This window comes from Suricata suricatta, chromosome 17 (assembly GCF_006229205.1).
Source record: "Suricata suricatta isolate VVHF042 chromosome 17, meerkat_22Aug2017_6uvM2_HiC, whole genome shotgun sequence".
Classification (NCBI taxonomy): domain Eukaryota; kingdom Metazoa; phylum Chordata; class Mammalia; order Carnivora; family Herpestidae; genus Suricata; species Suricata suricatta.
The window spans coordinates 16,565,911-16,581,350 of record NC_043716.1 but is presented as its reverse complement, the minus strand read 5'-3'; the positions used below and the strand labels follow the sequence as shown (position 1 = coordinate 16,581,350).

Genomic DNA, 15,440 nt, shown 5'->3' with positions numbered 1-15,440 from the left:
GCATCAGAAGGCTACTATGTAATCAATCCTTTATGACTGTGGTTTTAAGATGGATTTGCCATTATCAACAAAGTCCTGGAATGGACATTTTTGTAGAGTTTATTTATCTATTTATTTAATTTTTTAAATGTTTATTTTTGAGAGACAGAGACATGCATGAGCAGGGGAGGGCAGAGAGCGAGGGAGACACAGAATCCAAAGCAGGTTCTAGGCTCTGAACTGTCAGCACAGAGTGCAGTGCGAGGCTAGAACAGGGAGATCGTGATCTGAGCCGAAATTGGATGCTTAAGTGACTGAGTCACCCAGGCGCCCCTCCTTGGAGCACTTTCTAAGAGATGGGATTTCTGGGTCAAAGGGAATGTACACTCTAAGGCTTTTTGATATATTATGTCAAAATCCCTTTCTTCTGGGCTGTTCCCATTCCAGCAGTGGCGCCCACTCTCTATCCTCGCTTCCGCCCCTTATGCCCTGCATAGCACAAATGAAAGCTTTGTGAGATAGTGGGGCAAAATCATGGGATGCTGGGGTGAGGTTTAGGGAGGAGGTAGTGGTGTGTGATTTGGGAAGTTTGCTCTGGTGCCTCCGAACCCTGGGATGTGGGCAGGAGCCCACAGGGGACCTCAGCGGCCAAAGGGGAAAGGAGGAGGAGCAAGGAATGAATGTAGAACCCTCAGGGGTGTCCACCTGTCCAAACCACAAGCCTGAGAGTCATATCTGAATCCAGATCCTTCCACCAGACATCCAACCAGAGGGGAAGTGCGGTCCTCCTATGCACAGTGTGTCTTCGAGCTCATGGCATGGTTGAAATGCCTTCCCTTAGAGCTCTCCCAGCCTGTGAGAGTTACATCCCTCAAGTTCAAGTGGCACATTGAGGACCTCTCAGGGTCACATGTGTCCTGCCTCTGAGTGTCACAGTTACTCTTTGATTCCAAGTGTTTGTTGTGCCCATTCCGTGGGTTTTACCTGCAGACTTTGCAGCCTTAGATTCTCTGGCAAGTTGACCCATACCATTTGGAAAGCTTCAAGAGGAATAAGAAGGACTGGAGACAGACTTACTGATGCAACGTCGAAAAGATGGCATTCTGAAGGTGCCCCCCTCCTCTCTGGAGCCCAGCATCTCCACAGTGGCTGAGGTTTCCTCTTGATGGGGAGGCAAGAGAAAGCCCAAGATTGCATCTCATTGGTGAGATGAATAATACATTTGAAGCATCTCACAAGCTGTGTTTGATCCACCTAAAGCTTCAACGGTTAACGTATTTCTCTTTATCCCCAGCAAGGGAGGGCTGGGAACTGTCAACATTTTCCTTTCTGCCTAATTTGTGCCTTCTCCATCAAGAGAAAAGCAGGGGCCAGGGGAGGGAAGGAGGGTGACACACTCCCTGAACCGTTCACTGAGCCACAGTACTGGGGGGTGCTCCCATAGCCTAGGAACCCCTGGGATCACTGGATCAGAGCAGGGGAGGGACGCTCTGGGGTGAGGGGCTGTGCTGTGGGTGCTGGAGCTCTTTGGGGCCTGTCTGCGGGACTATGTGCCCCTAAGAATTTGATCCCTGGGAGGACCCATCTCCAGTGTTTCTGGTGGGAGATCAGAGGGGGAAAGCCGAGGGTTGCCACATGCCAAACACTGGGGAGTCGGGGGTAATGACATTAAGCACTGACGCTGACTGAGCTCAGGGGCTGGCGCTGTGTGCAGGTTTAACTGACATTCTTTCAGTTTTCTTCCTGTTGCTCTGAGGGGTAACCTTAGGTTCTAAGGATCTCATCCAAGGTCCCACTGCTAGTCCGTTTCGAGCTGTCTGGTCCAAAAGTTCACGTTCTCAACCACAGTGCTCTTTTCCCTCTTGAGTAGTCTCTGATACTTTGCAAACTTGTCTCCTGTTTTAATAGAGAGAAGTAGTTAACCTCACACCATGCCTCAGTTTTCCCGTGTATAAAATGGAGATGTTAACGATAGTACCAGCTTCACAGGATTGTGGTGAGGAGCTTATGAAACACCATGTGCTTTTGCTCTTATTCCCAGCTTATTTTATTTCACGGTCAAGTTGCAAACCTCCCCCCTCACCCCCCACTGACCTTGAACCAATTCCATCTTCCCTCTTGGGACTGCCTGTCTCTATCCCAGTCCACCTTCTATGTCCCGCTGGCTTGGGGCCCCACTGCCAGATTGCCCACGCCCCCTTCTGAGAAGTCCTCTCCTTCCCATGGACCTTGCCGATTTTTTAAAATAAATTTTTTTAATGTTTTTTTATTTATCTTGGATACAGACAGAGCATGAGAGGGGGAGGGGGCAGAGAGAGAAGGAGACACAGAACCGGAAGCAGGCTCCAAGCTCTGAGCTAGCCGTCAGCACAGAGCCCAAAGCGGGGCTTGAACCCACGAACGTGAGATCTGACCTGAGCCAAAGTCGGAGGCTTAACCGACTGAGCCACCCAGGTGCCCCAAGGACCTTGCCGATTTTTTCCGCTCTCTTCTCTTCTGCAGCGGCCGGTAGAGGAAACGCCCATCCTCTTGGTAGCCAACAGCACACTTTTGCTGGAGGCAGAGCACAGCGAGAGAAGTCTTCCCTGGGAGGAAGCAGAGCAGATCATCCCCCCTGGGGAAGGAACAAGAGATGGAAGAGGGAGAGAGGTTTTCCTAATAACTGACAACGTGTCTCCACCCTGAGCCATTCAGTCCTGTACTTTCACAGGTTCCTCCGTCCCCTGGGGAAGCTATTCATCATGTCCACTGTCTACCCTCCAACAGCAGTGGGGACTGGGATTTATGCAGAGGGGCAAAGAAACTCCCAAGTGTGGGACAGGAGGTAGGAGTCCACCAAAGCTAGTACCCAAGCCCCATTTTGGAGAGGACCTCCTCAAAGCTTGGATGGTGAGAAGGGCGTCCTGGAGAAGTGAGACCTCTCCCCACAGGGCAAGGCAGGCCCAGTGGTCCCTAGCAGCCTGGCCTTTGCGCCTGCCCCGTGCCCCAGAGCCCTTCTGTTCAGGCCTGGCAACCTATGGAGGTGGCATTCTGCTCAGCCGCTCAGAGCACAGACGGGAAGGCGGGCATTGCGGAGAATCGATTTGCAGGAGCAGCGGGGGCTTTCTCTTCCTCCTTACTTCTCTGGTCTTTGATCTCCTGTCCTTCCTCCGCAGTCGCAGTCCCGTTTTTCTCCTCCTTCTTCCCTTGATCTCTTCCTCTTTCTCTGCCTTCAGCCAAATCACAGCAGCTCCCAGAAGGGGGGGTGGGGAGCTGCAGTCCTTTGTCCTCTTGCTCCTTCTGACTTGCTGCTCAAGGTGCCAGCCTCCTGCCCAAGTCCTGAGTGGTTAAAGGAAACCCACGCACATGCACAAGCACGCACATGCACATGTGTACACATGCGCACGCCCAAAAAGCAAGCGCTGAAACAGAGGGAGAGCAACCACAGAAGAGAGGGGAGAGGTGAAGAGAGAAAGACAGGGATAAAACTCGGAGCTTCCAGAAAGCCAGTGAGAGAGATGGGGAGAGTCAGAGATGGAGAAAAAAGAGAATTCAGCAAATTAAAAATTTTACAACCATCCAGCAAGTCTGCAAAAATGATCTTCCCTGCGGTCTTTCATTTATCTCATTATCTGACTCCTAATGTGCTTTTTCCCCCTTTTCTTTTCTCGCCACACTTGGTGCAAAATCTTATTAGCTTTTTTTTTTTCTGGCAGGGGCTTCATACAGTCTTTTTCATTACATTTCCTAATAAAAGCAATCACTAGGAAGGCACGGCTGGAGGATTAAAAAGCCACCTCAGCAGCCGCCTGGCCAGCAGAGCTATGACTTGCTATAGCATCGTTCATGCTACCAGGGGTCCGGCCAGCCCCCGTGAGCGAGGTCAGGGAGACCCAGGCTTTGCTGTGGAACATTCCAGGGCTGGGCGAATGGTTTTGCAGCAGCAGGCTCCCAATGTACAGGAGGTGTGAAAACAGAGGACCTGGAGGAAGTGTGGCTCCACCCTGGAACGGGTTCAAAGCCGGAGTGAAGGCTACCTTCCTGACACTGTTTTGATCCAGAGAAAAGAATATTTTGGGCCTTTCTCTTAGGCATTGTCCTGCCCCAGAGCATATTTTTTTGAATACCATCAGTGATGTCAAATCCTCACCTTCTGAGACTAGATTTGATTTTGTTATCCACACTTTTTTTTTGGTGGTAAAAGTTGCATAACATGAAATTTACCATTTAACCACTTTTTTAAAAAGCTTATTTATTTTGAGAGAGAGAGAGAGAACAAGCAGGGAAGGAATAAAGGGAGAGGGAGAGAGAGAGAATCGCAGGCAGGCTCTGCACTGTTAGTGCACTGCCTGATGCAAGGCTCGAACCCATGAACCATGAGATCATGACCCAAGCTGAAATTCAGAGTTGGACCCTTAAACGACTCAGCCACCCAAGTGCCCTCATTTTAACTGCTTTTTAAGTGTACAGTTCAGTGGCATTAAGTGAATTCACATTAGTGTGTACCCATTAGAACTGGCCATCTCCAGAACTTTTCCATTTCCAAACTGAAATTCTGTACCCATTAAGCACTGATTTCCATTCTCCATTCTCCCAGCCCCTGGCAACTGCCAACCTATTTTCTGTCTCTGTGAACTTGACTACTCTAGGTACCTCATGTAAGTGGGATAATAATATAGTATTTATCTTTTTTTGTGACTGGCTTTTTTTTTAAGTGTATTTATTTTGAGGAAGACGGAGAGAGCGAGTGGGGAAGGAGCAGAGAGAGAGGGGACAGAGGATCTGAAGTGACGCTGACAGCTGGGAGCCTGATGTGGGGCTCAAACTCCTAAGCTGCGAGATCATGACCTGAGCCCAAATCAGATGCTCAGCCAACTGAGTACTCAGGCGCCCCAAGTGACGGGCTTCTTTCACTCAGCATAATGTTTTCAAGGGTTCACCCTGTTATAGCATGTGTCAGAACTTCCTTCCTTTTTAAGGCTGAATGATATTCTACTGTATAAATATGTCACATTTTGTTTACTTCATGCTTTTTTTTTTAAAACAGAAACATTTCTATCCATATAAGGAAAGTGAAAAGAAGCAAAATCCCACCCAGATACCCATCACATTAATATAACTATTCTCCCTCTTGTGTATTTCTCTCTTTATGCTAATAGTTCTATTTCCAATCCCTCATGGAATTATCCTGTCCTCCAAGGGCGGGTTCAAAGCACCCTGAGCTAACAGCATGCCAGAGGATATAGTGCTTGGAAAGGGCCAAAAGTTACCAGGAAGCAAGTGTGATAAACAAGTTAAAGGAGAGGAAGGAACCTATATAAAATAATATGACATTTTACTGTCTGCGTTATAAATTGGCCGTGAAATATTTACCAAATTGCCCTCCAGAATGATTTACGCCACATACCAGGCCCCTGGGTTAACTACAAAACCTTTCAAGGGGGTGACTTTGAAGAGAACAATGGTCATTTGGGAAGATTTGGCACAGTATGTTTTTTTTATTAAAATTTTTTTTAACATTTATTTATTTTTGAGAGAGAGAGACTGAGTGTGAGCAGGGGAGGGGCAGAGAGAGAGGGAGACTCAGCATCCAAAGCAGGCTCCAGGCTTTGAGCTGTCAGCACGGAGCCCGACGCGGGGCTCGAACTTATGAACCATGAGATCATGAGCTGAAGTCCGGACACTTAACCGCCTGAGCCACCCAGGTGCCCTTGGCTTAGTAGGTTTTAACATGAAGATACAGGGCGCCTGGGTGGCTCAGTTGGTTAAGCCTCCAGCTTCAGCTCAGGTCAGATCTCACATTCGTGGGCTCGAGCCCCGCATCAGGCTCTGTGTCTCCTTCTCTCTCTGCCCCTCCCCCTCTCATGTTCTGTCTCTCTCTGTATCAAAAATAAATAAAACATTTTAAAAAACCATGAAGATACAAAAAAATCTAATTAAAAGTGACTTTTTAATGTCTTGCAGCTTTGGGGATCATTGAGGCCATCCTTTGGTTAACTGCTGAATCCCTCAGGTGCTCTGCCAGGACTGTTGGAAATGGTCCCAACCAACATCTCTCAAAGACCAAGAAGTATCACGGATTCAGGAGACCCGCAAGAGAAGGCGCTGTTGCAGAGTGTGGGCACCAGTGTCTACAGACTCCCGGCAGCAGGGCCGTGGCAATCTCAGCCATGGGTTCAGTTAATAACGACAGAGACTTGGATCTCTGTGGTCCTTTGGGAACATTTTACCTTTCATTTCTTTCCACTCTCTTGCAGGACTCTTTTGCTTTTAGTCTCTGCCACTTTCTGTCCCTGGCCCAGACCCCAGAAGATAGCAGATTCTGCTCAGGGAAGAGGAGAAACCCAGAGGTGACAAAGACCACTGATCCCCTTTCTTCCATCTTGTCAGAGCCCCTGAAACAGACCATGATTTCATGACTTTTCCTCTCTCTGCATGAACAGAAAGTATTTATTTTCCATGTAGCCTTAAAAACTGGATCTTTTCCTTATTCTCTCCCTTTCCCATATACACATGCACACACTCTCTCTGTTCCACTAAAATCAGCCTTTTCTAGATCACTTCCCTTTCTCTTCCTGAGAAACTGCCCCCTCCCTTCCATCAATGCTCCAGGGGGCTTTTATTTTTCTTTTATTCTCAGCTCTCTCTCAATCAAGGTGGGGGGGCGCTTTATCTGAACCCTGAGTGAGCAGCAGCACCAACCAGCAGCTGCTAAGGCAGTGGGAACTTCATTTCCGGCGCTGACGTTTATAAATGTGGCACAGAATACCAGTAGGGACTGAAATAAATCAAACAGCTTCTCCAGAGGTCCCTAGGGGGCTGCTTTAGAATTTCTTCCCATTGGGGGTCATGTTCCTTCTCTTTGCAGAGGAGGGGTGGGGGATGCTGTGATTTGCAACATGGAATGAGCCACCTCCTTGCCCTTCCTTCAGAAAAGCACTGAGCCCAGGACCCAGGATGCCCTGGAGTGAGAGCATTGGACCTGCGTCTAGATGAGGAGAAAGGCTTGGGGCTTGAGGTCCTGGGTGGGGGGTTGGGATGCTGCCTCTGTCACTTACTAGCTACCAGTTTCCTCATCGGCAAAATGGGGTTAAAAATGCCTGCCCTGCCCAACTCACGGGGCCATCGTGAAGGTCGAATATCTATAAAGTAAGTGCCGTGAAACTTTTGATAAGTGTATGCGATGTGGCAAAGGGTGATTAAGGGGCAATGATAAGGATGAGGGTTATCCAGGAAGCCTTTTGGATGGGCTCCAGGCAGACCTTCCCCAGCCCATTCCACAAACCTTGGCTTTCTCCTTTCCTTCCAGAATTCTGGGCAAGATGTTCTGAGAGTCTGTTCCAAACACAGCTGGACTTCTCCCAAAATGTTTTCTGAGCCTTCTTTCTTCTGCTCCTCTAAGTCCTAAGAAAATAAAGGTGGACAAGTATGAGAAAGGTAGAGAGAGAGGGAGAGAGGGGCAGGAGTTTGGAGAGACTCAGAGAGAGAGACAGAGAGAGGGCTGCCAAGGACAAGGCAGGACGAGGGAACAGTTGGCTAATGCCATGCTACTGTGAGCTTGGCATGGATCCTCCCAAAGTTCTGTGTGAGAACCCTGCTCAGTGAGATGGGACCCAGCGTGGGCTCTGCAATCTCACCCCTTTTATGTTCCCTAAATTTCCAGATGCTGCACACCACCTTTCACCTGTTCCCTGGCCTTTCAGTGGATTTTGATCCTACCCTGGCCAAACCCCGACTGCGGTTGGGAGCTTCGATGTGAGCAGGATGCTGACAATGCCCTGAACCCCCTCGGGACAGCAATTACCTGTACAGCATTTTCTTCTAAGGCTTTTTCTGTAACAAGATTCCACCCAGCTTCACTCCCCAGAAGGCAACTTGTGTTGCCAGTTTTTTGCTGTACTTAGAGAAAACTGATTTTCTTTAAATATTTGTTCAACATTTGATTTAAAGAGGTTAGGTGCTGCAAAGAAGTAGGATGAACAGAAGACCATGTTTCCCTATTGTTCTGAGCAATGCAGCCCTGATGGGCAAGTGCGTGCTCCCTTCTTTAAAACAAAAGCTATATGTATGCAGGACTTGCTTTCAGCTGAAGGCAGTTAACTTTGGAGGTCATAGCCTCTACCTGCATCTTATGAAAATAGTCTTCCTTTCAAACAAGGATGGGGATTCCCTTGAAGACACCTGGGCAGCAAAATTCTCTTCTATCTTATTCCAATTCATGATGATGCTTTAGGTCACAGGTATACCAGCCCTTCAGCCAAAGTCGAGCTGGTTCACCCCTAAATCTGGCTCTCATGGTAGCTATTATGAAATTCTCACTCTTGCTGCCCTCTGAAGGAGGTAGTCCCTCTTTGTATCTGGGGAGGAGGAAACAGGGGAATGTAAATGGAAGATGTACTGGAGAGCAGATGGATGTTGGGTACCAATAATCTGATTACAACTGAGGTTGGAAACCTGGTAATGTCAGGCTGAATTATTTGAACCGACTATCCAAGTAAAACCAACTAAAGTGCTAGATTAGATGTCAAATTATCATAAAAGCTCCAAAGGGTTGGTTGATAAAATCCCAAAGCACTTTTCCCTCAAAGAACATCTGTTAATCTTAGTAAACATGAACTTTTATTTTGATCATCTGGGGGAATGGTTGGGCTAGAAACCCATACTCAGTGCCCCCTCCCCATGGTGAGGAGTCTGATAGAACATCTTCCCTTCAATCCACTGAGACCCCAAAGGACTCCTGCAGGATCCAGAGGACCTCAGACTGGAGAATCCATTTAGATAGCTCAGGACTGATGACACCCCTAGAATCTGGCAGAAGTAAGCTCAGTCCTCTCAGGGGCAAGCCCCTTCATATTCAAAGTATTCCTATATATTTGGAATGACATATAATACATTAATGTGTAATAAATGATAGTTTGTTCAAGTGCAGTTACCAGAACATGGTTAAGGGTAGACAAGTTTAGAAGAAAATAAGGTTTCATGTTTCTCATAGACACAAGAGATAAATGAAAAATACCTGAGAAGACTTCACACATTAGACTGATCAAACATAGACTATAGAACAATCATGCTTATTGTGGTCAGAGAAATAAGGACAAGCTTGAAAATATGTACATGGAATAAAAAAATTACATAAAGGAGCAAGATGGACTTTAAAAAACCCAAATAGAAATTCTAAACAAAAATAAAAAAATAGTCACTGCAATTAAAATTCAACTCATTAATTTAAAAGCAGCCATGACACAGTAGAACAGAGAATTAGCAAAGTAGAGGATCATAGTGAGAAATTACCCAGCATGCAGTGTGGAGAGACAAAAAGGGGAGAGGGAATGGAGAAGACAGTGGCTAGAGGCTTAGTATACATTTAATTAGCATCCCAGAAAAATGGAAAATAGCAAATAAGGGAGAGGCAAATATTTGAGAAGAGATAATGGCTAAGAACTTTCCAGAACTGATGGAAGACACTAGTCCACAGATTCAAGAGGCCAGTGAATCCCAAGCATAAATGTCCTGTCTAAACCAGTAGCCATAGGAGAGAGGAGGGAAGTATGTAGCTCTGTGTTGTCTTTCCAGCCCCAGTGGTCTTACACGTTCCATAAAATACTCAATTAGGAAAAAGAGCACTAAGCCTCCCACTAAGAAGTAGAGTTTTGTGGCTTTGGTGCCTGAGATTCCCTGATCCCTTAGGCTCCCCTACCCTTTCCACTGCCTCAAGGCCTCTTTCCCAGCCAGGTCCTGGTAGCCTACTGTTTCTCTACAAAGGCCATCCCTCATACCTCTTTTTCTCTCTTGATGTCAAGGACAGGAAGGAGACCCAAGGCAGAAAGAGAAAATAAAAGTAGAAGAAGAAGAACCTGAGAGAAAGCCAAGGAAGGGAAATGAGTCTTGCAGACATTATGACTCAGGATTTGGGCCAGACTGGCTTTGGAGGCCAGCCTGGAGGCAACTAGTGGAAGATGGGGAGTGATGACACGGGAGTTGCTATCCAGAGTTCTGCTCCCCTTCCTTTTCCTCCTTCCCCTCAGGCTTCCCTCTGATTCTCTGCCTTACGTTTGGCAGTATCGCATTGGGAGAACCCGAGCTCCCATTTCCATCCACATTCTCCAACACACAACAGCATCAGGCTGAACAGATAGGAGAGGGAGAGACCGTAGGTTCTTGAAAACTGGAGAATATCAGAGCACTGAATCCCTGGAGTTGGTCCTCCTGCATGCTAGTGAATTTGGGTTGCTATTTGTCACATTAAACCAGCCCAATCCAATACATGTGAAGGCCACTTGACTTTTCCTGCCCCCATTTCTCACTCCTCACTGCCAATCCCAGAGTGTCCTGACAGCCAGGCTCTGAAGCATGGTAAAGCCATGAGAGAGTCTCTCCAGAAAAGGGAGGAGAGGCTCCCAACAGATGGCTCGTATGTTGTTTCCATCCTAAACACACCCTCACCTCCAAGGGGCAGAACTGGGACACCGGTTTTCAGCACTCTTTGATTTGCTATTTTCCCCAACGTTTGCATTAATGGGACCTCTCCAAAAGCCTAGTGGTGGAAGTATCCCCATGCAGACATACATAGATATAAAGATGCCTCCTAAGGAACACATGGTATGTCCTAGAGCACCACTGTTAGATGGATGTGCAGCTGTGCACACAGATTTGTGTAGAGCTGGGATAGTGAGACTTCGAAACAAGATTAAGAAGATTCCAGTATTTGAGGAGCCTGGATGGCTCAGTTGGTTAAGCATCCTACTCTTGTTTTGGCTCAGGTCATGATCTCATGGTTTGTGAGTTTGAGCCCTGCATTGAGTTCTGAGCTGGGGGTGTGGAGCCTGCTTGGGATTCTTTCTCCCTCTCTCTCTCTCTCTGCCCCTGCCCAGCTCTCTCTCTCTCTTTCTCAAAATAAATAAATGAAATTTAAAAAAAGGATTCCAGTATTTGCCTTTTGTCTGATATCTTAGCGAGGCTGCAGGGGTGACAGTATTCTCTAAGCTTCTCAGTGCTGTCCAAGGACAAAAGAAGAAGAATGATGCTAGAAAGTCATCCAAAAAAGACAAAGACCCACGATCTGGGGGCAAGGCCAGAAAGGAGAAGCCATCCAAAGGCAAAATTCGGGACAAGCTCCATAACCTGGTCTCTCTCATCTGACAAAGTAACATATACAAACTCTGTAAGGAAGTTCCCAAATCTAAACTGACAACCCCAGCTGTTGTCTTTGAGAAACTGAAGATTTAGGGGGCGGGGATGCTGGCCTCTGGCCAGGGCTGCCCTTCAGTCCTTGGTAAAGGATTTCTTATCATTAAACTGTTTATTTTTGAGAGAGAGAGAGAGAGAGAGAGAGAGAGAGAGAGAGAGAGATCTCATGAACATGCGAGAGGAGGGGAGGGGCAGAGAGAGAGGGAGACAGAGGATCCGAAGCAGGTTCTGCACTGATAGCACCGATGAGGGGCTCAAGCTCACAAACCGTGAGATCATGACATGAGCCGAAGTCGGACGCTTAACCGACTGAGCCACCCAGGCGCCCCGGTAAAGGATTTATTAAACTGGTTTCAAAGCACAGAGCTCACATCATTTACACCAGCAACACCAAGGTGGAGATGTGCCAATTGCTGGTGAAGATGCAGGAACAGGCCCTGCCAACTGTACGTTTTGGAAAATAAAACTTTATTAAGTAAAAGGAAAAAAAGAAGAGTCCAGGGTTCATCTTCAGAGGAGTTTTCCCTTAAGACAATGGCATTGCCTCCTCTCTCTTTTTTACTGCATTGTCCTAGTGGGGTCTGAGGTAGATGCTTCCTTGCCAAGCTAAATAGTGACTTAATTTTTTTTTCAGAGTTTTCAGCCCCAATTAGCAGGAATTTCTTTTTTTCCCTTCTCCAGCCACCCCCTCCCCCTGCCCCAAGACTGCCTAGCAGTGAAATGCTTGTATCTTGGGGGAGCAGAGTTGATTGTAATATTAGCCACTAGATAAATGCAAACACAAAAGGACAGCAGGAAGCAGAAGCCAGAGTCTCTGGGTGTTGATCCCCTCTGTCCTACAGGCCTGAAGATGGGCTCTGTCAGCCTTTGATAAACCTTGCCTGGCTAAGACCGCCCTGAACACCGAATACCAGATAGCTAGAGAGCTGCATGAGTCCAAGGTGCCTTTGGCAGCCAGAGAAACCTACTGTACCTTCAGCAAACATGTATGGGTGCCTGGGCGCCTGGGTGGCTCTGCCGGTTAAGTGTTCAACTTTGGTTCAGGTTACGATCTTGCGGTGCGTGAGGTCAAGCCCCACATTGGGCTCTGTGCTGACGGCTCGGAGCCTAAAGCCTGCTTGGGATTCTGTGTCTCCCTCACTCTCTGCCCCTCCCCCACTTACACTGTGTCTCTCATTCAAAACTAAACATTTAAAAAAATGTATGGTGCCTTCTCTGTCCTAAATGCTTTTTCCGTGCATGGAATATTCTGTGACCATCAGGAAGAATGTGCTAGCTCCATCTGACTCATGTGGGAGCCACGATATAGGAAATGGAAACAGCAAGAGGCTGTGTAGTGTGCTACTTCTGAGATTTTAAAAAAAAGGGAATATGTAGTTTAAATGTGTTTGTACACCCATCGAACACCTCTGAAAGGACACAGAAAGAAAACAGTACTGCATTCGAGGAGAACCGAGTGACTGAGGATAGGGAGAGACGCCCGCTTCACAGCGTTTTCTTTTGGACCTTGTAATTGTTGTTCTGTATGTCTGTATCACCTGCGAAAAATGACAATCAAAAGCAGACCCCTTCCCCTTTAGGAGCTTATGGGGAAAGGCAGACACTCAAACAATTACAATGCACTTGGCTCATCATTATCAGTGAGACATAGACAGAGAAGGGAATATAGGAGAGAGGACATCCAAGTTGGTTTGGGGTGTCGGGGAATTTGAAATGATCATGGCAAACGCTGAAACCTGCCTCAGCTCAGCCTTGCCAGGCCCTAAAGAGCCCAGTGAAGAGGGACCTATGCTAGAGCTGCAGGAGCCAGCAGAGGCCAGAACGCAAAGTGCCCGTGTGCCAAGAGATTTTATCCTAATGGGAAATGGGTGGCTGTTACAGAATCTTCAGTAGGGGACTGACGGGTTGACTTGCTGTTTAGAGAGAGGACTCTCGTGAGAACATGGAAGGATAGATTAAGAGGGGCAAGTTGGGGCCAGGAGCCTGGGAAGGAGATTAATGCAAGAATCTAGGTGAGTGAAGGCAGATGGAGGACCTGGGGCAAAGGGAGTGGGGATGGGGGGTGGGCTTTGGAGAGTAAAAATAAAGGCATGCAGTGGGTCCACAGTGTGTGTGGAGCCCACATACAGATCCAGTTCTGCGGCTTCTGGTTTTCTCACTCTGGCACCTTCTGCACATTCAGGGCTCCAAACACCCCTGGCAGCTGGCAGAATGGGTCTGGGGGGGCACTTTCTGGTCTGCCTGCCTCCTTGCCCCAGGCTCCAGCTCCTTGGCAGAGAGGGAGGAGGAACGAGAACGGAAGATTCTCCCTCACCATCCAACTCCTAGGTCTCTCTTATTTATTCCACGCTCTCTCCCGATTCAGGTTCTCTCATTATTTTGAGCGGTACAGGCTGCAGCTTCCCTGGCTGGGCTCTCCCACCCCCATCTGCGAAGCGTCAATCAAGCCGTCAGATGAGCAGTTCAGCCTCACATCCTCCACGGCTCTGCCCCAGGACACGAGCAGCAATTGCTGACACACAGCCTCGCGCTGTAGGGCTGCTGGCTCTTTCTTTAATAGTCTTCCGATCCAAAATGGGTGTTAAATGGAATTTGAAGGGATGGCTTCTCTCTGCCTACCCCTGTCAGGACAGCCGCAAGGACAGGGCAACCCTGAGAGAAGAGGGAGAAGGCTTCAGAAGCTGGTTTCCTTTTCATTTCAAGGTTGGGCCATGGCCAGTGTCTGCTTTCGGAGGAGCTGTTTGAAATTCTTAACAAGAAGCGGATGCTTGAGTCCAGGAATCCAGGGCAACCTTGTGAAGTGGCGGTGGGGGAATGGAATTGTCATTTTGTTTCTGAAGGGATATTATATTAAACAAAGGAGAGGTGGGACACAGAGCGGCTTTGTAGCTTCCTCGGAGAATGAACAATAAGAAATGGTTGGGGAAGGAGGGGCAGCAGGAAGAACTGAGATTGGAACAAAGAAAGAACCTCCCCCAGCCCAGGAAACCAGAGACCAGGGAGATCTGAGGAATTTGCTTCCCCAGGGGATTCCTCCTTTTCCTTTTACAAATTGTGAATGGAAGCGAAATTTTGATAGAATATGGAAACTAATGAGCCTTAAGTTCAATGACTGTGCCAAATTCTCTTTAGATCTTTGATAACTCGCGTACACATAACTCATGGTTGTGATCTGAGTGTGTCTATTTGTGCTCTGTTCTTTTTCTCAGGATGATTTCGTATATACACACATTTCTACGTAGCCCACAGTCCTCAGCTTGTCATTTTGAATCGCTACATAGTACTCCGTCCTGTCAACCCGCCAGATTTGCTCAGCTATTCCCTGTGGCTGGGCTGTCTCCAATTTTCTATATTGTAAAAGCATGGCTATGAATGTCTTCATACAAATGTCTTTTTCTTCCCTTGGATATTTCCTTGGGGTATAGTTCCCCAAGTCAGATTTCTAGGTCAGACGGTTTGAGCCATTCTACCGTTTCTGCACACTGCCCAGCACTTTCCAGAAAGCCCAGACAATCTGAGCCGCCACCCTAGTCTCTCTCCTTCCCCACGGCACTGACAACATCAGATTTTATCACTGTTAACTTATTTTCGCTCATTTAATAGGCACATAATCATACCTTGAAGTTAATAGATGCCTATTTCTTTCATTGCTAGTGAGGCAGGGCACACTTCCATGGGAGGACTTATTGTCTGCTTTTCCTTGGGTGTAGACGGTTCGTCTCCTCTGACACCTTATCGAGAGAAATCCAGGGACTGACCTTATATATTTGTATCGAGTCTTTACATACTTAAACAGCACACTTTCCCCCTTCGTGTCTTTCATTCTTTAAGGTAGCCGTCCAACTGTGAGGTGGACTGGGGTTGGGGGTAAGGGTGGAGTTGAGAAGTCTTCTGGATTCTAGAGTGTCTTTTTTTCTTTTTTCAGAAGAAAAGAAAAGCCAGTCATATGGAACCCCTCTTCTGGATGCCCATTTTCCTAGTAAAGGAGGGGCTGGGCTGAGAGGACACAATGCCACTCTGGGGCATCCTCTGCTGGGGGTGGGAGCAAGCTGGGACCACAGGAATTTCCTGGTCCAGTATTTTTTCCCACTCACACTATGGCCATGAAAGAAACAGCAAACTATTTATTTATTTATTCAAGTTTATTTATTTTGAAAGAGAGAGAGAGAGAGAGAGAGAGAGAGAGAGCTCTTGTACATGGGGGAGGGGCAGAGGGACAGGGAGAGAGAGAATCCCAAGCAGACTCTGTACTGTCAGCATGGAGTTCAACATGGGTCTCCATCTCTGGAACCGTG

General features: G+C 47.5%; 1 pseudogene; it reads left to right on the top strand.

Moving 5' to 3' along the window:
• Positions 1–10,536: 10,536 nt before the first annotated feature.
• Positions 10,537–12,016, top strand: LOC115282762 (annotated as a pseudogene).
• Positions 12,017–15,440: the final 3,424 nt, after the last annotated feature.